Genomic DNA, 21,916 nt, shown 5'->3' on the forward strand with positions numbered 1-21,916 from the left:
ACTAACTAATATTAGATAACAATACATATAAACAACTTAAATTTAGGTAGTAATTATTCAGAAAATTAAGTAAGAGAATAAACTCTCAAAAATACTTTTTTATCTTTACCAGAAAAAAAAATTTTTGCAAAAAGAAAATATCAGGAGCTGGTTCTTAAAAATAATTGCTTTTGCAGATTTTGTTATTTAATTCTCAGAAACTTCAATAGAAATGTATAAGACTTCATGCTGTTATACGTTTCAAGTAGAAAACTTTATAAATAAAGGTAACAAGATAAGGATAAAATGAAAACCTCATTCATTTATTGACTAAATTAAAAACATAGTTTAAAATTTTATTTTATAATCTTATCTTAATTGAACGGATTTTATTCACTATTCTCATGTCAGATAAATTTTTTTAATTGTCTCTACTTAAAAAATTCAATATAAATCCTACTCTTGCTGATATAGCACATATAAGAAAATCACAAATGGTTTAAACTATTTAAGAGAAAAAAAAACGTCACTAATATAATTGATGTGAGTAAAGTTACCTATTCAAACACCATAAGGCAAAACCTAAACAACAGTAAGGATCAAGGCCAAAAGCTATATGTCTTGATGGATATAATTCACAAGCAAGTTTCATACTTGTACAGAAAGAGGTTGATACTGCATGGGACATCTGAAATATGTTATCTTTTTAAGTCAAAATACACAGACTGAATAAAGTTATAAATATTTAATTCCAATTAATTTAAAACAATATTTTAAGAACACAAATAAAACAGTAAAATATTTTTATACCTTAATACCAGCTAGCATTCCAGTTGCGCTAACACTTAAATCCGAATAAGTTATCATTTCAGGAGTTGGGGCTCTATATATGCTAGTTAATTTCTTTTTTGGAATGTCATCAGTATCTAAGAAGAGAGGCCATGACTTTATATCAACAACATTGCCAGCTTCCTATGGGCAAAAAAAAATTTAAAATCCAATTAATTTAAAATTAAAAATTCTCAATAATTCCAAAAAGTTGAAAAAAAGTACAATAAGCCATGTTAAATATATTGATAACACAGAGCATATAAATCGCAATTAATGGAGGGAAAAAAACTGAAAGAAAAGCACTCCTCCTTATCTATGGTAAATATTTGAATTTTCTAAGATTTTTAATAGACATTTTTCAAAAAGTGTTTTTTAGCCATAATCCTACATAACACAATACATCTTACAGATATTCCTGCAAGTTCAACCCTACGTTTATTTTTGAGATGAATTTTAAACAAATTAAGTATTGCTCAGCAGCATAAGTAAAAACATCTTGATGCTTTTTTAATGTTTGTTTGCCCTTAAACGAGTGTTTTTTCTTTCATTGTAAAAATATAACACTTCAAATTTATTCTTATCTCTTTCAGTTATTATTCATTTTTAAAAATCAGAAATTGGTAGTAAATGAAAAATAATTAAAGTACTACAACAATAGGTAGTGGCAGGTGGCACATCAAAGATTGTTCATGGTAAAAAAGTGGTATTTCAGGCACATAGATTTGGTCCCACCATGAGCAAATTCACATTTAAGGCAAAAGATTAAACTGAGTCTCAGTTCAATTGTGTTTTTATAACATAAAATGCGTGAGGGTAACATAAAAATATGCTACTCACATGCAGGATCTTGATGCTTACTTTAAAAAACCAAGAGTAGATGCACACTATAAACTAATACAGGATGCGTAGACAGATTTTTCAACAAAAAATAAGCACCTTTTGAGTATATTTTAAGCACTTTCTCTGAAAAATCATAATTAAGATCTGTACAGTAATAAAAATTTGTTTTTTTCTATCGTTAAAATTTATAAACATAAATTCAATAAATTCTAGTTTTCTGATTAATATTGCAGTGAAAATAATTCATCGCTTGTAAAAATAATTTTTTAAGAAGAAGAAATGCTATTAAACTTGACATAAATGTAATAATAAACTTATTATGCACTATGATAGACAGTGTAATATTTTTTTTCATTTTGTGATGTAAAAAAGTTAACTATTAACCAATCTTTTAGTCAAAAAAGGAATATTTGCCACTGCCTCGTTCAATATCAAAGATTTGGATTTCCAAACCTGTGAATAGAGAAGATTTTCTTTCTCACACATAGAAAACAAATCTCAATTACATAATGATGAAATATCATTTCTTGGTTACAAAAATTGAGGAAATATATAAAATTGAAAATTTAGATAAGAAGGTCAACCCGTAGCACATTGTATATTAACACAATATTTCTATTCTATTTCTATTTCTATTCTGATGTTTTCCATTGTCATCTAGACAAGTCCCATAATAATGTTGCAAATCAGAAGTAAAAAGTAATTTAGAAATTGAAAAAAAATGTACCAAAAAATACAAGGCCATTAGAAAATATCATTTTCCTTAATCTTAAGGTATTCGCATTTTCTTAGTCAGAACTGTATAGAAATTATAGAAAATCATTTCTATACATATAAAGATCTTCAGATGTTGCAGTTTTGAAGTAAGACCATCCAGTTTTTATTTGACTAGTAAACAAAAAATATGATATTGTGATAAATATGACAAAACAATCCTAATTGCAAGAAACAAAGCTACAAGAGTAAACGGGTTGCAAAATCTATTTTTCTATTGATATTTCTAGGATATTTTTACTTACTTTTGGCAAGCAATTGGACAAAACTAAAGCAAGACAGTAAATTCCAACTTGATGAATGCTATCAACAGCTTGCAGTACTCAACTCATCCATTGAAAACTCTGAAGAATATAATAGAAACAGTTCATTAGAATTATCATCACAAAGCAAATTACATAATTATAGTTTTTTTACAAAACAATTGAGTGAAAAAACATTAACAATACTGTTACAGGTAGCATAGACCACAGTGTTGGCGTAAAATATCCTCAGTGGCAGACGGATCATGGGTTAGAGTCCCCTTGCCATCAGGTTAACCGTGGGATGCTTTCGTGGTTTTCCTCTTCATGTAATGCAAAAGAGGGTTAGTTCCACTAAAAAAAGCCCTCCATGAAGGCAAATTTCTCGCAATACTTGATCATTTGTCTTCCGGTAGGGACACAAAATTACAAGGCTGCGTAGCTGAACATTGGTAGTTGTAAATCCAAAATTGGAAAAAAGAATTTCCTTTTCTGTGTTCGATGACTGGTCTATATGGGTTCGACTCCCAGCTTGAGTCAACCAAAAAGTTGAAATAAAAATCATCTCTGTAAATGGGTCATTGATTAAAATCCCTTTATCGTTGGGCTAATCATGTAAGGTTTTCGTGGTTTTTCTCTCTATGTAACACTTGCATTTTTTTTTGTGTGTGTGCATGTGAAAAGATATACTCGACATTTGTTGTCATTTAATGAAACTTCGTGTAACATGCTGAAAGAATTTTTCGAAACAATTAACAGGAATAGTTTGATGTAAAAATATCACATTTTGAGGAAATAAAGTGAAACTTATTACTACTATATCGTCCCAAATCTTTTCATTCTAATATGATGAACATATAAATACTGGTAACTCTTAATAGATTTATCAACCTTGTGGTTGAAAATATAATGACATTCTATTAACTGGTCTATAAATCTATCACTTTAATAAACAAATATTTAATATATGAAGTGTATTTTTCTCATTTGTTATGTATACCAGTATTATAGAGTTTAAACATATTTTTACTTCTAGATAAAATTCTCAATTTTTTGCATTTTTTACAGACAATTTCAATCTAACATTTCATATTTCAACATTTAAATAATGGAAATCATGCAATATAAAGAATCATAAATATATGTTTTTTTCTAAGGGGGGTAAAAAAATTGTTAGGGTAGTTTTCGGTATCCAAAGTGCAAATCGAATAATCGGTTAAGCCGTATAATATATAAAAGGGAACAGTACTTCAACTATTTTTTTTACTTTTAAAATTATATGAATTTATTTCAAATTTGTTAATAAATTATTGTATTATAAATTAAAAATGCTAATAAAATATTCAAGACGAACAAAAAAACAACAACATTTTATTTTATCGTCAAACGTTAGACCGCGATAAGTGCCAAAATGGTTCGTGTCAAAATAAGTATAAGATAACTTTTGACCAATAAATCACATGTTAATATTTCACATTTAAACATTAGCTCATTTTGTTTTATAGCTGGTGTAGAACATTGAATCAGTAGCCCATGTCAGCTCCAATTTACAGTCAAGCATTGGGGCAAACTAGCCTTTGTAAAGGAATTTTTGATAGAACTAACCCACATTTGCGTTACAAGAAGAAAACCCCGAAAACCTCAAACGGTCATCCCGATGGCAAGGGTATAACATTAGCTCATTGCAGTAAGTCCTTAGTCTATAAAAATTGAAAGAAATTTCGTATCTTTCGCATTGCTCATTACTTTTATTACATTATAAGCTTCTGAGCTTATTTAAACAAAATTATGGAAAACTTAAGCTATTTTATAGCACAGAAAGTAAAGTTTGAATTTTGCAAAATTATCAAATTAAAAAAGGTATGGTCAATACATGCTTTAGCTGATTCCTGATCCATAAATCGCAAGTTTAAAATTCAATTCCAAACATTTGATCCTTCAAGGAAATCTTAAGACAAACGAAGTTTTCTAAACCCATCCACAACATTAGTTTCGACCAGAGCAAATTTCAGCTAACTTATTACTTAAGAAATTCTATCACGAATTTCGCACTCAAATTTTTGCCCATTATGGCAAATTATAGGAGCCATCCAAAAACAAAGTAGGTAGGTAGGTATTTTATTTACGTCGCACTCGAGCTGTACAATGGGCTATTGTCGACGGTCTGGGAAACATCCCTGAGGATAATCTGAAGACATGCCATCGCAAATTTGATCCTCTGCAGAGAGGATGACTCCCCTGATTCGGTAGCCCGACGACCTGCACGCGAAGTCGTGCACTTTACGGTAGAACAGTTTAACTAGGACCGATATTGTGCACCCTCGGTCCCTACGCAGGCTAATCAAAATGATCACCCACCCGCTCACTGACCGCAGCCAGTAATGCTTGACTTCGGTGTTCTATTGGGAACCGTGTCTTTACGATGAGTCCACTGCGGGACTCCAAGAACAATCAAAGCAAAGTTTACCTTAATTTTTACTCAGAAACAGTAAGTTTCAATGTCACCTCCAGAAATTACCCCATTAAACAAAATTGCCATCCGAACGAAAACTTTCATTATGCCATCAGCAAACATTAGGTTGTAGGAAAACGATAACTTTTGCTTTAAAATTTTGGAATACTGCTTAAAAATATTTATCAGTTGTATTAAATAGTTTTCCTAACAAGTTTTGTTAGAAAACCCATTAATAAAAAAAAAGTCTGGTACTAACTAAAACTAATATTTTGACAAAAATTGCAAATAACTGTTGGTGCAACAAAGTTTTCATTATCATACCTATTAAAAAAAGTTTTTGCAAACTTTTAATCTAGAAAGAAATTTTTGCTCAAAACAAATGCTTACCGCACAAAATTGTTAGAGCATATGCTGCTTTAACAAAACCTATCGTTAGCTCGTCCTCCAGGAAAAGTTATGGCCAATACAAGTTTCTCACAAATGTACGACTTAATATGTACGAAACTACAGGTCTGAATTTTGCGACCAAACGCTTAGATCATTTAAGGAAATCGTTGGCTGTCCTAAAAGAAAAATACTTCGCAAAACAAGTTTTAGGTAACTTTCGGCCTAGAAACTACTAGGTTGCATTTTTAATTCAAGAATTGTAAGAAATATTTAGCATTAGCCATCCGCGCGACAAAAAGTTCCTTAATATTCCCACCAAAAAATTATGACAAAAAAGTTTTACATTAATTATGACCTAGAAACAACAAATTAGAAATTGACCTCTAAACCTAATTCCATTTTAGTAGCCCATAACCATAATTAAAAATAATGGGAATTCAGTGCCGCTTGTTAGCAGTGCTCATAACTAGGGACTGAATTAGAAATTTGGAGATTGTAGGAGTCAATTTATCGGAGGGCTTACTTGTCGTTACTTTGATAAGAGAAACTTGTCGCAATTTTGATAAGAGAAAAATTTGAATTTCTAGGAGACTAAAATAGAAACATAAATTGAGCTAAAAAGGGGAAGTCCTCATAATCATAATTCAGGGTGGTTACTCAAATCAGGCTTCAAATTCCCCTGATTTTTCCATTTTTTCCAGTAAAAATCTAACAATTTCCGGGTCAGCGTGTTTTTTTTTCTCCTGGAGTGTAGTAGGTGCAAGAAAAGTGTCAATATTAGTGTATTAGTCAATATAATAGTGTAGTATTTCATTTAAAATGTTATTTTTTAAATATATCAGCTTGAATAGATGTGAAGGAAACAATACGTCTAGCTTGCAGAAAATAACGCTTTTAATGAATAAAAAAATTTTAAGTGTTAGATAGTTTTTGCACAAAATGTACCAAATAGAAATGATCCAAAGCAACCTTGGATAAGTACTGTTTAATATATTTTTATTAAGCAAAAGAAAATAATTCCAGGTGATTAGAAACTAATAAATTTTTACATTTATTTACTTTTAATATAGAGCCATTTTATACTTATCCAGACAATGCTCTTTATAAAATTCACTGAAATAATTTTCTTTAAACCATTATCATAAGTCAAATGTTTAAATAAAATTGTTTATTTCAAATTAGAATTATTATTTTAAGACATATTCCTCATTATTTGTAAAGGAAAAATTGTCAATTTCTTGTTGTATATTCTTTAGAGAAAAAAAACAAGATAAAATTCTTTAAATTTTATTCTTTTTTCTTTCTTTCTTAATGGAAATCAGAATATATTAAAAATTCCAAACTGACATGGTTCAGATGTGTTAAATAGTTTTGTTTTTACATCTGGGCAATTCCATGGTGTCAGAAAAAAATGTACATAAATTTATTCGAAAAACTATCCTATAAAACAAAAGTTTAGAATCAAACTTTTACATTAAATATTAAGTATATCATAACTTATCGAAAAACAATTTGTTTTATAAAAACTGATTATTAAAAGTTCAGATTAAATGGATTAAATTGTTGCTGTCAGACGTGAATCGCGCAAAAGCAAAAATGATTACTAATTTGCAAAACTCTGAATTTCTTTGTAATTTAAATGTGAACTTGTCTGAATTTTGAAGCTGACTTTTGAATAAAACATTCTATGCAGTTGTTTGTGAAATAGGATACATAATTAATTTGAAATTTTTTACTTCTGTGCCAGACGTAAATTACTTAAATTGGATCGAAATTTAAACCAATGCTAACCATTATAATGACTGAAAATTACTTTAATTTTAATCTTAATGCAACAAATATTATTTTTTTATTAAATAGCTTCTTCAAATTGTCTTCTATTTCCTGTTGGTCAGATTAATATGTTTTATAACATTTTCCACCCAATAAAAGTTAGTTGAAAAATCACTCATTTTAGCTATGCAACGTATATTAACAACAATGCAATATATTAACATCAGTGTAATATATTAACAGCAATATAAATAAAACTCATATTTAAGCAATGAAACAAGGAATAAAAACTTTTTTTTTAAATATGGGGAAAAAAGTTAAAAAAATTCATTAGTTTTATATTACAAAAAAAAATTCTATTGAAAAAAAATAATCACTGTACATTAAAAGGAAAAAAAAAACGACAATTTTTTACTGTACCCTATAACAAATTTTTCTGAGCGCAGGAAAAATTATAATCATAGCTTTATTTATTGCCGGAATAAAATTAAATAATCTTTTTGTAGCAGACAATATTTACCGATATGCCTTTTACTTCCATTTAGTGGCATAGCTAGCAGTAAACAAGAAAGAACATATGTCCGGTTGTAGAACAAAAGATGGACCAAATATTTGGACCCAATTTTTATATGAATTCCCGAATAAATTTTTATCTCTTTTCAATACCCCTTCTTCAGTTTCGTTGACCAATTACAGGCCCAATAAATAACTAATAATTTTTATCCCATTTACCTAAAGATTGAATAGGATATGAGTTATTGTTGTAGTTTGCTATGCAAGTAGGTTTAATATTTCCCCCCCATAAAATTATTTCTCTTCTTTACTTAAAATAAATAAATAAATAACTATAGAATGTTCAGAAATTATTTTTTCTCTCAATACACACATTATTCAAGCTCTAAGCAAAATGATTGATTAAAAATGTTCTAAATGAAATTAAATTGTTACTAAAAAAATTAAAACCGAGATGCTTATCTTAAATAAATAAATAAAATTAAATTAAAACTGAGATAGTTACCTTAAATAAATAAATTAAATTAAATTAAAAAAATATATTAAAACTTCATTGATCAATTTTAAGCTATAACATAAATAACTCAAAGTACAACATAGTTGCAAAAATTAGGTTACTGAGGTGAAATACATTATTTTAAATTAACCTTAAGGAATATTTATATTGTTTCTCTTCATATTTTACTTCATTTTATAAAGAAAAGGTGAAATAAAAGATGAAAATAAATAAAAAACAAATGTAATGAAAAAAAAACAGTGGTGTCTGAGTGGTGCGTAAAAATAATTAACTATTAATTTAAAATAAACATATATATTATTATCAAATCTTGCTTTAAACAGAAAAAATAATTTTATTATATTAAATCCTGGTGCTACAGTACAATTAATGATGTATTTTGGTGTCACACGTAAAACATCAAAAGTATATCTTGAGAAATTTTTTTGTAAATCAAAATAAGAAATGTTTCTACATATTTGTGCAAGATAACCTGTTTTGTTATAGTTTACTTTAATTATTATTCTGTCCATTTTCCCTTATTAGTGTGAATTCTTTTTAAAAAAAAACTGTACTTCGTTACAGATTCTCTTACCATGGATGAAAATTTCAAATGATGTTGCCCTTCATTTAACAGCCTATGACTTATTAAAAACTGATATTTATAAGTTAAAAGTCTTTATTTCTAAATCTTCAATTTTTTACCTTGGAAATAATACCTAGTTTACTTAATATTAAGTTAAAAATTTTGGTCATCTGGTTGCCCAACTTGAAACCTGTCCCTGTACAGTGCAGAACAGAAAAACAAAGTTTTGTTTTCCTTCTTTCTAACAAACAAATATAAATAAAAAAAATTCCATTCTAAGTTTATATGTCTTTTAGCATGTTTTCCATACATTCCTTGGTTTTGGCAGCTTTTCAGGGTAAAAGGAGAAACAATTTCGGAAATATCAAAATAAAAGTTATCATGAAATCCAGAAAAAAATAATTCATTGGACAAAAGCTTTCAGAAAAAGTGCGCAAGATAAAATCTCTAATTACATTATGAACAATTATTTTTTGAAGAATTTTATAAAATTAAAAATAGTAAAACATTTCGAATAATTTTGTTAAAAGCAAAAAATACTCCCAAAGCATCGGAACAAACTTGAACAATTAATGAATTCAGCCCACAGATTAAAACAAGATTTAAAGAAAAAAAATTAAACGCTACTTTTGTAAACAGAAGCAAATATCCTAATCCTTTCTTCCACATTTTTGTCTTTCTTAAACTGCATAGTCCCATAATCTCCATAGAGGAAAAAGATTTATCCATTTTATTTCCCAACACAAAAGAGTTTTTGCAATGGTATTCTAGTTTCGCAGGAATTTTAATGAAGCGAATTTTAATGCAAGAAAAGTATTACTGAATTGATGATATTTCAACTTTTTTACGATAAATTTACGTCTAAACAGCGTGGATGCAACGGATGGTAAAATAATTTAAATTAAGAGAAAAATTCCAGCTTTTCTTTGAAATTCCCTGATTTTTCCAGGTTTTAATCTGAATTTCCTTGACTTTTCCAGATTTTTTCCAGTATAAAAAAATTCCCTGATAATTTCAGGTTTTCAAGGTGGATGGTCACCCTGGTTTGAGTCCCATTGCAGCCAGATTAACCGTGGGTGGTTTTAGTGGTTTTCTTCTCCGTGTAACGCAAGTGCGTTTTAGTTTTATCAAAAAAGTCCTCCATGGAGGCAAGTTTTATATGGTATTCTAGTTTAGTGGGGCAATAATGGAGAGAATTTTAATGATGTATTGCTAAGGTGATATTTCAGCTGTTTGACGATAAATGTCCATCTGAATAAAGTGGATATATAAGTGGATAGTGGATGGTAAAATAATTTAAATTGAAAAAAAAGTTCTAGATTTTCTTAAAAAAATCCCTGAGTTTCCCAGTATAAAAAATTCCCTGATAATTCCAGGATATCAAGGTGGGTCGCCACCTTGCCTTTATAAAATTAATTTTTTAAAACTAGATAACGTTGCAAGCATTAAACAACAACCAAAATTTATAAGCGCAGGTAGTTTTACCCATTAATAAGCTGAATATTTATCTCGTATCTATTAAGAAAATTTTCAAAAAATTCAGTGGCCCAGTGAAATTAAATCATTGAACAAATGAAAATCTGCCATAAACAAACTAAAACCAAAAAGACATACATACCATAGAAGGAGCTTGATTAGAATTTGCTTGAGACAAACCAAACGGATCAAAAGGATCTTTTTCTAAAAACAAGAAATAAGTATTAATACATTTATTAAAATAATTAGAATAAAATAATTTTTAACCATCTAAGTAATAGCTATGGCTCTTTCTATGCTTGAACCCTTTAGCTAACATCAATTTCTGTGCCAGTTCCAATCTGTTTGCTTTCCTGTACAGAAAGCCTATTTTCCCACAATAGAGACACTGTGTTTGGCAGGGAAATATTTGCATAACTTTGAAAATCGGTTAAAAGGTTGAACAGGCTGCATTGTTGCAACAAAAACTGTTGTTGTAACAAATGTCACTTACCAATATCGGCAATCTTGCCATGAGAATCCAAGCTAATTTAAAGCAGAGAGTGCATTTCTTGTTTTTTCAGTGACGCCACCTATGCCCAAGAGTACGACTTCAGCCATACACACGTCACAGCCCGTTTTACAGGGATGATTCAGTCTCACTCCATTCATTCCTCCACGCAATCATATCATAATTTTGAGCTTAACCAGAGAAAGATCAATGTCCAATTCAGTACTCCCAGAGGTATTGATTTGTTACGAGAACTTGGAGGACTCTGTGACCCCAACAAATTTAAAGTGTCCTAGTCACAATTTATTACACGGGGATTCTTTGGCCAGCAGGATTCGAACTCATGAACATCAGGCCAACAAATCTACCAACCAGGCCATTCCGACCCATGCAACAAAAACTAACTTATCTTAATGTTATTTAATGGGTAACAAGTTAGTAGCAGGGAAAGGCTTGCTCAATTTTGCCTACAGTTAGAACTTGGAAAGCTAGAGTTTTCAAAAATGAAAAGCAAAAAGTAAATAAGTAGATTCAGATCTGTCAAAATGCAATAAATTTTGATACAACTACTTACCAGGGTTTGTAGAGGCAGAAGCAGTATCAAATCCCCCAAATGGATCACTTCCAGAGAATGAATCACTCTTTAAAGAAAATAATAATGCTTTATGAAATATGAATGCACATAAGTTGATACAATACATATTTAATGAACATTCACCAGGTATGAAACAGGAGCTACTGAATCGAGCAAATGAAAAATTGTTCCAAACTATGGCGCCTTTCTCACAGACATACAATACATTCTCAAACAAAAACGGTGGAAATAAATCAACTAAGTAGAAATTGGTCTCAATTATTCAACACTATTTTCAGGGTCTAGATGGTTGTCTGAGGGTGCCTGCAAGTTTTAATTGCTCTTCCCAGAGCATTTCAGACATATATCATAGATCTTAAGTTTTTGCTGGATAATCTTTTAAGTCTATATTTTCACTTTTCAGAAAATCGCAGTCTATCTGACTTCTTTGAGGTTGACTGTTCAAAATCAAATCTGGATCTAAATCAAATTTGGGTCAACTGTATCCATTAAAAGGCAAACACAGGACTAACATAATGGTTGTTTTCTCAGATACTTGAGAAGTTTTGGCAAGCCACTGGTTCTTTTCATATGAAAGAGTTTCACTTTTGAACAAAGGCGCCACTATCTATTCTCTAATGTTACCAGTGTAATGATTAAGAAATTTACTATTATGGAAGCTTAGTGTTGGTGGTCCGAGTAAGCCGTATGCTGAATAGCTGCAGACCCTCTATATCTTTTACAAACTATCACTTTGGCCAGCACAAGGTATAAAAAAGAGCCCTTGATACTCTTTGTTTGCTTTTTCAGAGGTGAGGTTTAAAATGAAATTCCCTATTTTCATTTTAAGGTAACGCATGACAACACAAAGCTCGCCTGGTAGACAATTTTCTGAAAAAGTGCAGACTTTGGTCAAGTAGATTTGAAGACAGTAGGAACTGTCGGAGGGCTTACTTGTCGCAACTTTAACCAAATTTACACGTTATTTATACATATGATGCGTTTCAAATATTCATAACATAAGTAAATTATGATATATAAGTAAATTTGAACTTGAATTTATTTCACTTTTTGTTATCAGACATCGCTCATATCCTTCCTCCCACCTTGCCCGAAAAAGTGAGCAAATCCCTTTCCTTCTTTAGGTGCTTTCGTTATATCTGAACGGCCCGAAAATGTATAGAAGAGCAAGAGTATAAATCTTACCAGAGCTATGATGAATCACAAAACACTATTCTTCATCAGAAAGACAGCATCCTGTCCTATAAAATGCAAAGTAATCAATAAGATATGAATAAAATTTTAGCCTTTTAAAATAATAATAAATTTGCGACACATATTGAATATGAAGACACTATTATTTATTTGTTCGAAGAAAAATTTCATTTAAAAACTGTTATATGCGTAAACTTTTTCCCTATACCACTGTTAACCAAAGTTAGCCACCTAAACATAAGGATGAATTATCAGTTGACACCGGCCACAGGGAGACTAATTATATAAGAAATGGCGATTAAACAAATGCCTGCCATTCGCCACATGAAAATCCTTTTTCCTCTAAACTTCCATCATGTTCTCCAAAATCAGTGAATTCGACTTCTTGTATTACGCCGAAAAGATGCTACCAAAACTTACATCCACATATTGTTGTTACGCATATGTTGTTACATCCACAAATACTTGTCTATACCAGAAAGCCTGCTTGGTGAAATCAAGCGAATTTTGAAGCAGAGCGTGTGCTTCTTGTTTTTCAGTGGCTCCATCTATGGCCAGAAGGCTACTTCAGACACACGTCACTGCCCGTTTAAGGGATGAACCATTCATACATGCACAGATCATAATTTTGACCTGAACCAGAGAGATCTATTTCAGCAAAAATATGGTTTGCTATGGAAACATGGGGGATTTTGTGACCCGACAGATTTAACGAGAACCAGTCACCATTTACTACACGGGAAGTCTCGACCAACGCCCAATGCTCTACTACCAACCAGGCAATCCCGGCCTCCCACGCTTTCTTTCATTCGTAAAAGTTACAAGATTACTAAATAAGATTTCAATGACGAATAAAAAATTTTTTTTGTTTAATCTTTTCACTTACTGCAATACGAAAAACCGAGATTTACAGTGATAAAGGTTTCTTTTGAGAATTAAAAACAATTTTTTTTTAACAGAATTAAATTCTAAATAATTTTTTTAACGGCGATTTCATTCAGACGCATTTTTAGGTGTTTTTTTATATACTTCTTGTATTGTCCCTTTTTTCAAAAATTTTCGGCTTTTAAGTTTTGTTTTAAGAATTTCTTTTCCTCCATTTTTTTCTTTTTCTATAATTTTTTTTATTATCTCTGTTTATATAATGAAGTGGTTTTTTTTAACTGTTTTTACTAGAATTGTTTTTCTTTTATGGCAAGTTTTTCCCAAAATTGTGGTAATATGAAAAACTGAGATTTTTAGAACTGTTTTTTTTCTTCTGTTATTCTTTCTTTGAAATTTTTTTTTCCATCGATGTTTTTATTACGACGCGTTATTTTTTAAGAGCATTTCTGATGATTTTATTCTCTTATCTCCACTTTTTCCTAGATAATATGGAGAAATAAAATTTTTCTTTTGAATTCAAAACGATTTATTTTCCTTTTTCTCCTTTGCTTCATTCATAACTGTCAGAAACACTCTTAGTAGCGTTTTTATACCTATATATATATTGTTTTTGTTTTATTCCTCGCTATCTTTATTATTTTGCTATAAGTGGTGATTCTGATATATATTTTCTTCTATTTCTTGCGTTTTTTTTATTTTGGCATTTCATTTTTTTTATAAATGTAGACTTTTGTACTTTTTATCGCAGTTTTTTTCTTAGTACATTATGTAAGCTAACATGAAATACTGATAATTTGTTCCAAAATGTTTAATAAATACAGATGTAAATTAAGTAAGGTATTTGTATATTCTTCTTACCATTTCCCCTCTATTTAATAGTTTCAATTCATTTAATTTACTTGATATTTGGGGACAACTATTATATTTTTTTCCCACTTCACTGTTACAATTTTTTATAAGCGTTGATTGCCATAATTTGTTTTCTGTAAGATGCGGCATTTTGTTTTCTCCAGAAGATTGAGTAACGTTAAAAAAAAAAAGATTTACAGTTTTCGAGTACACGAAACCTTTGCATATCTGGATTATTGAGTGTTTGAACAGTAATATGGATTTCTGAACGTCTTTCTTTCTCTTACATGTTTTATTTGCAATAATCTATTTATAAGTTTCATGTCAGTTAGAATCCTACTTAATTTTGAATAATGAAACTCTGAACAATTTTATTTTACACTGGATCTGTATTTCAGGGAAACTAAATTTCGTTATCAAAGATTCATTTCGAAATCAAGTTCATTTTACATTAAATTTTAATTTTGATTTATGGTTGATAATATTTAAAAATAATTGAATAAAATATTTCACTGTATTAATTTTAACAATATCAGTTTTGTTTACTGCCTAATAAATTTTACGATTCTAAACTAACTCAAATTTCATCTAGCATTACTGGTTTAAAAGATTAAACCCTAAATTTTATAAGATAAAAACGTTATTCATACTATGCTTACATTTTAAATAAAATTACTTGAAAGGTACAGAACTTTTTTTAAGCACTTACGAAATGAATCGTGTAGTGTATATAATATTTTGAGAAATGCATTACATAAGTAATATGGATTGCTTTTTTAATCATTTTAAATTTCTAATTCTTGAAAAAGTGGCCCCTATAAAAAATGCCCTTGGCTGATAACAATTTCTTATTAATTTTGTCCTATTTCGCTCAGCAAAAAAAATCATAAAAAATTTAAGCAAAATTTACTTTAAGTTAAATTTGTTATCGCAACCCCGAGTTTGAATTTTGCTGCAAAACGTTAGCGAATTATTGCAAGTAGTTCGCCCAAAATTTTCGTAAAGGAAGCCACAAAGAAAGAAAACAAAAAATGTGGCGCCTTGATGACGTAGGAAAATGTTTGAACTTTGCTACCAATCTTTAGCAATTAAGATTCTGACCGTGGACGCTTAAGACTTCTACAGGACCTATCGCAAGTTACAGAAAAAATAAATTTTTAGACATTGAGTATTACAATATAAAAAAAATAAAAAAATTCTACCAAAACATTATTCACACTTTTATCTCTACACATATGTCATGTAATTATCTCAAGTAATTATCTTAAGTAAAGTGTTTTAACTAGAGACAAGTTTGAATTTTAAAGAGCGGACGTTTGCCCATTGTATGAAATTGTTAGCCCAAGTATATGCTATTTTACGTTCCAAAGATTTGCAGAAAAAACAAAGTTTAGTTTTCTTTATGATTAGAAAGTTCGAATTTTAATCTCATCGTAAGAAATCATCTGGCCCATAATTTGTTTTCGTCAGTCAACTTGTTAATTATACCACCAAAACTAGTTTTGCGCAACTTTTACTTAGAAATTGCAATTTATAACTTAGATACTTCAAGTATGAATTTTTCCTGAATTAGCCTATTACAATGTCGTAAGTTAGCATTGCTTATACTCCCCCCCCCTAATTTATCAGAAAAGAATTAGCAAATCACATTATTACCAGAACTATGGTGCATCGCAAAAAACCTGCCAATTATATGTCATCTTCATCATAAAGACAAGAATTTGATTCGTAAAACTCAAAAAAAAAGTAAGTTCAATGAAGTTATGATCATATCAATTCAAATCATTCGAAAAATTATATTTATAAATTTTCGCCACTGTATAACCCTTTATGTACCAATCGGACTTTTAATTTAAACTAATAATATTTCCGTAAATCATTGAAACAGAACAAAATATCCCATTTTAACTTGCCTGTCCCTGTAATATGACTTTACGTTTATTATTATAAACTGCCAACACACGATTATTTGAAGTTTAACATCAATGCAACCATTTATATGTTGGTCATTCGTTCTAGGAAGATATTTTATTATTTCTAAATTTCATTCCTCAATTCTCAGCTTTCTATCGAGAACAATTTTGCAAGCAAGTCTTTCATATTTTCCTGTTGATTCATTAATATTTTAAACTAGTTAAGAAACAAAGTATTAAATGTTTGACTTAAATCTTACAATGAGTTGTAAAATCCATATTAAGAATTTTAAGAAAAATTAGAAGTTAACATTCAATTTTTAAAAGAAAAAAATATTATTCTAAGTGTAAAATATACTATATTTAATGGGACAAAAAAGTCTTTCACTCTTTTGATAATTTTTTAATTAATTCGTTCATAAAGTGTTAAGTACAGTATAAGTTCGATTCAACAAGTTCGGCATGTTATAAGAAATTCATTATTACGGCAAGTTGCTGACAAAATTCTGTCATTGAAGATTCCAAAAATATTTAGATTGCAAGATAGAGCAAATTGAAGAAACAAATTTCTTACTTTTAACAAGTCATATATAACAAGCCAAATATCCAACTCTGTTGGGCTGAATTTCAATTGAGAGAATTTATGACTTTTTTACCATGAAAATTAAATTTTTCTTCCAAATGATAACTCACTAAATTTAATTGAAATCAAGTCGTTGCGATGACAATATCATTTTTTTTCAATAGTTCACCAGCCAAAAAAATTTTACGACCAGAAAAGTTCCATCAAATTTATGACTAAAAAACGACAGATTTTAACTTTTTCAAATGTTAGGTCATTATAATAATACGTTAGCTCAAGGAAAATCATCGTTAGCCTTCCAACTTAAAAACAAAAGGTGCTGCCAAATCAAGTATTATTGGCTTACTTCTGACCTAGAAATGACAAGCTTAAATTTTTCCACTAAACATTAACTGAGTTTAATTTATAATTACTTCAACAAAAGGTTTTGTTAACTCAAGTACCAAAATAAGCTTAGGCCAGAATAAATGATTGAAAAATTACAAGTTTGATATTTGCTTTCAAAAGTCAACTTATTGTAAGAAAACTAGGGTGACCACTCAAATCAGATTTCAAATTTTCCTGATTTTTCCAGGTTTTCCAGTAAAAATCTTAAAATTTCCAGGTCAGCGTGTTATTTATTTTCATAAAATATAGGTAGGTACAAGAAAAGTGTCAATATTATTATTTAAAATGCTACTTTTAATATATCATATTAAATAGATGTGGAGAATAATATGTTTAACTAGGAGAATATATTTTAAATGAATAAAAAATGTCTTTAAGTGTTAAATAGTTTTTGTGCAAAATGTACCAAATTGAAAAAAAAATACTAAGTTACCCAAAAAACCCTTGGATAAGTACTGTTTAATATATTTTAATTAAGCAAAGGAAAATAACTCCTGGTGATTACACATCAGTAAATTTTTACATTTATTTACATTTCAATATAGAGCCATTTTATAATGTATTTTATCAAAACAGTGCTCTTTATAAAATTTATTGATATTTTTTTTAAACCAATATCTTAAGTAAAATGTTTAAATAATGTTGTTTGCTTTGAATTAGCCCTATTATTTTAAGAGATATTCAGTAATCGCAGATGCAAAGTTGTCAAATTTCTTGTAGCATATTCTATAAAAAAGCACTAGACAAAATTCTTAAAATTTTTTTTTCTTAGTAGAAATTAGAATATTTAAAAATTCCAATCTAACCTCACGTTTTTTTTGTTTAGATTATTTAATTGTTTTTCTTCTTACAAATGGGCAATTCCATGGTGTCAGACATGAAAAATTAACATGAATTTCTTAGAAAAACTATCTTATGAAACATAAGTTATAATCATCAAATTTTTATATTAAATATTATTACATCATAACCAATCGAAAACAATTTATTTTAAACAAACTGATTACAATAAGTTCAAACTAAATGGATTAAATTGTGAGTGTCGGATGTAAATCGCACAAAAGCTAAAAACAATTACTCATTTAATTGATAGATAATTGTCTGAACTCCGTGAATTTGTTTATAATTTAAATGTAAACATGACTGAATTTTGAAGCTGACACTTCAATAAAAAATTCTATGCAGTTCTTAACTTGTAAAATATGATATATAATTAAGTTGAAATTTTTTGCTTCAGTGTCAGACATAAAGTTTTCCAGATCAGGGCCGTCTTAATAGCATGCAGGGCCCTCGGGCAGAGAAATGTTTTGGGCCCTTATAACAGGTCATACTGCTTAAAATCGAACTAACAAAAACTTCACATACACAAAATAAAGCATTTTTAACATATGCAATAATTTGAGCAAATTTAGATACATTTTGATTCCTCAAAAATCTGAATCCACATAAAAACTAGATTTCGTAGAAAAATAGATTTCGGGTGTCTTTTTCAGTTTCCCTGGTGATAAACTATTAAAATTATTGTTTTTTTTGCATGATAATCAATCACTATTTGTAGAAAGAAAAACAAAATGCACACTTTATACCGTAGAATATATTTATTTTTAAAAATATATCCGGCAATTTTGTTTTTCTTAGTTTTTTTTAAAATACAATTTATAAAAATTAAGATTCTCAAGGGCCCCTTAAGTGCTTACGACCCTCGGGGACTGCTAGGGTGTGCCCATGCGCAAAGACGGTACTGTTCCAGATGGATATAAATTTTAGTTAATGATATTATAATGACTGAAAATCATTTCATCTTAATACTATAAACATTATTCTTCAATTAAATATCTACTATAAATTTAAAATGTATAATATTTCCTGTTGGAATGAATGGATCAATGGGTTTTATAATATTTTCCATCTTGTTAAAGTTAGTTGGAAAATCAAACATTTTAATTTCAACTGTGCTACATATATTAACAATAATGTAAATAAAAATCATATATAAGCAATATTTCCTAAATTGAATAGTTTTAAAAATCTTGGAATAAAAAAAGCTGTTGCTATTTTTTTTTTTTAGTAATATGGAAAAGAATACCGAAAAGTTTCATTATTTTAATATAAAATTTTAAAAACAAATCTATTGAAAAAAAATGTCACTGTACATTAAAAGGGAAAAAAACAATTTTTTACTGTATTATTAGCCTATGAAAATTTTTTCTGGGAAAAAAAAATTCATAGGAAAAATTATAATTTAATAGTTTTATTTATTGCCAGCATAAAATTAAATAATAATTTTGTACAGCTCTTACAATCTATTCTATTCCATGTTTCAAAGCATACGATATCAACTAATATTACTTTTACTTGTATTTAGTGGCATAGCTTGAACAAGAGTATAAGTCTCCAGTTGTAGCACAAGAGATGCGCCCAGCTTATGAAAAAAAATTTTTATATCAATTCTAGAACAAATTTTAATCTCTTTTTAATACCCCTTCTCTAGTTTCATTTGTTAATCACAGTCCCAATAACTGCTAACAATTTTATCCCATTTACCTAAAAAATGAATAGGATGTGTGTTATTGTTGTAATTTGCTAAGCAAGAAGGTTTATTACTTCTTTCAAGAAAGAATTTTTTCCTATACTCAAAAAAAAAAAAAATTAAATAAATAAAATAAAAAAACAAATAAGCAAAAAGTAAATAACTACATAATGTTCTGAAATTTTTTTCTGTTAATACATGCATTTTTCAGGTACTAAGCAAAATGATTGATATAAAATGTTCTGAATAAAGATAAATTGCTTCTCAAAAAATTAAAACTGAGTTAATTAGCTCAAATAAAAAAATGAAATCAAAAAAATATATAAGAACTTCATTGATTAATTTTAAGTTATAATATAAATAACTTAAAGTACAGCACAGTTAAACAAATTTTAGTAGGTTACAGAGGAGAAATATGTTATTGTAAATTAACCTAAAAGAATATTTAAGATGGTTTCTATTTAGATTTCACTTAATTTCATAAAGAAAAAGCGAAATAAGAGATGGGAATAAATAAAAACAAACGTAATAAAAAGAAAGGCAGTGGTGTCCGTTGTAAATATAATTAATTATTAATTCACAATAAAAATATTTATTATTATCAAAATCTTGCTTTTTATACAGAAAAATAATTTAATTATGTTAAATCGAGTGACTCAATACAGTTTATTATATATTTTGGTGTCGCATGTAAATTTCACGCACTAATTTAAATCAAAATGTGAAATACACATTTGTGCAAGATAACCTGTTATGTTACAGTTCACTTTGATTATTATTTTTTCCATTTTCTATTATTTGTATAAATTAAAAATAAACAAACAAACTGTATTTCGTAAGAGATTCACTTATCATGATTAAAAATTTGAAATGATGTAACCTTTCATTTAACAGCCTATAACTTATTGAAAACTGATATTTACAAATCATTATTTTGAAATCCTAAGTTTCTCATCTTGGAAATGATTATTATTAAATTTAATAATACTCATTAATATTCAATTTAAAATTTTGGTCATCCCAAATTGAAACCTGTACTAGTACAGTGCAGAGCAAAAAAAACAAAGTTTCGTTTCCCTTCTTCCTAATGAACAAATATAATTATTATTTTTTTTTATATTCTAAGTTTACATCATTTAACATGTTTGCCATGCATTCCTTCGTGTTTAGCGTAAAAGGAGAAAAATTTTCGGAAATATTTCGGGAATGTAAGCAAAACATTTACAAACTTTTGACATTGTGATTAAAACACAATTTGAATTTCAAATTAGAAATCAAATATTAATAAAAGCATCTTTTTTTGAAAATAAAATATGTTATAAATGGTTAAAATGAAGCCCAGAAAATTAGCATCAATACAACAAGTGTAACGATTTTGCTGTTAGCGATTCAAGAAAATGAGTGATTGGTTGGCTTTGCAGAGAAAAAATAATTCATTGGATGGAAGTACAAAAGCTTTCAGAAAAAGAGTGTAAGATAAAATCTATTATTAAATTATAATCAATTACTTTTTGAAGAATTTTATAAAGTTAAAAATACTGAAACATTTTGTTAAAAGAAAAAAAATACCCCCAAATCATCCGAACAAACTTGAACAGTAAATGAATTTAACCCACAAATTAGAAGATAAAAAACAGAAAAACCCTTTTTTTATGAACAGAAGCAAATATACTAACCCCTTCTTCCACCTCCCCCACAATTTTTGACTTTCCTTAACTGCTGAGTCCCATAATCTTTAAAGAGGTCAAAGATTTCTCCATTCATTTAGCAACATGGGAGAGTTTTATACGGCATTCTGGTTTAGCGGGGAAATAATGAAGAGAATTTTAATGAAGTTGATGATATTTCAGCTGTTTTACGACAAATTTCCATCTGAATAAAGTGGATATAACGGATGGTAAAATAATTTAAATGAAGAAAAAATTCTAGCTTTTCTTAAAAATTCCCTGATTTTTCCAAGTTTTTTCCAGTATAAAAAAATTCCCTGATAATTCCAGGTTTTCAGGGTGGGTAGCCACCCTGCTTTTATAAAGTTAATTTTTTAAAAGTAGATAAAGTTGCAAACATTGAACAACAACCAAAATTTATAAATGCAAACAGTTTCACCCATTCATAATCTGAATATTTATCTGTTATCT

General features: G+C 28.6%; 1 long non-coding RNA gene across 1 annotated transcript; it reads right to left on the reverse strand.

Moving 5' to 3' along the window:
• Positions 1-532: 532 nt before the first annotated feature.
• Positions 533-10,563, reverse strand: LOC122272145 (uncharacterized). Its single transcript, XR_006226812.2, has 4 exons — positions 10,495-10,563; positions 2,670-2,768; positions 790-951; positions 533-667 (listed from the first exon to the last, which is right to left on the reverse strand). It is a non-coding gene; the product is annotated as an uncharacterized lncRNA (long non-coding RNA).
• Positions 10,564-21,916: the final 11,353 nt, after the last annotated feature.

Source organism: Parasteatoda tepidariorum, chromosome 9, assembly GCF_043381705.1.
Source record: "Parasteatoda tepidariorum isolate YZ-2023 chromosome 9, CAS_Ptep_4.0, whole genome shotgun sequence".
Classification (NCBI taxonomy): domain Eukaryota; kingdom Metazoa; phylum Arthropoda; class Arachnida; order Araneae; family Theridiidae; genus Parasteatoda; species Parasteatoda tepidariorum.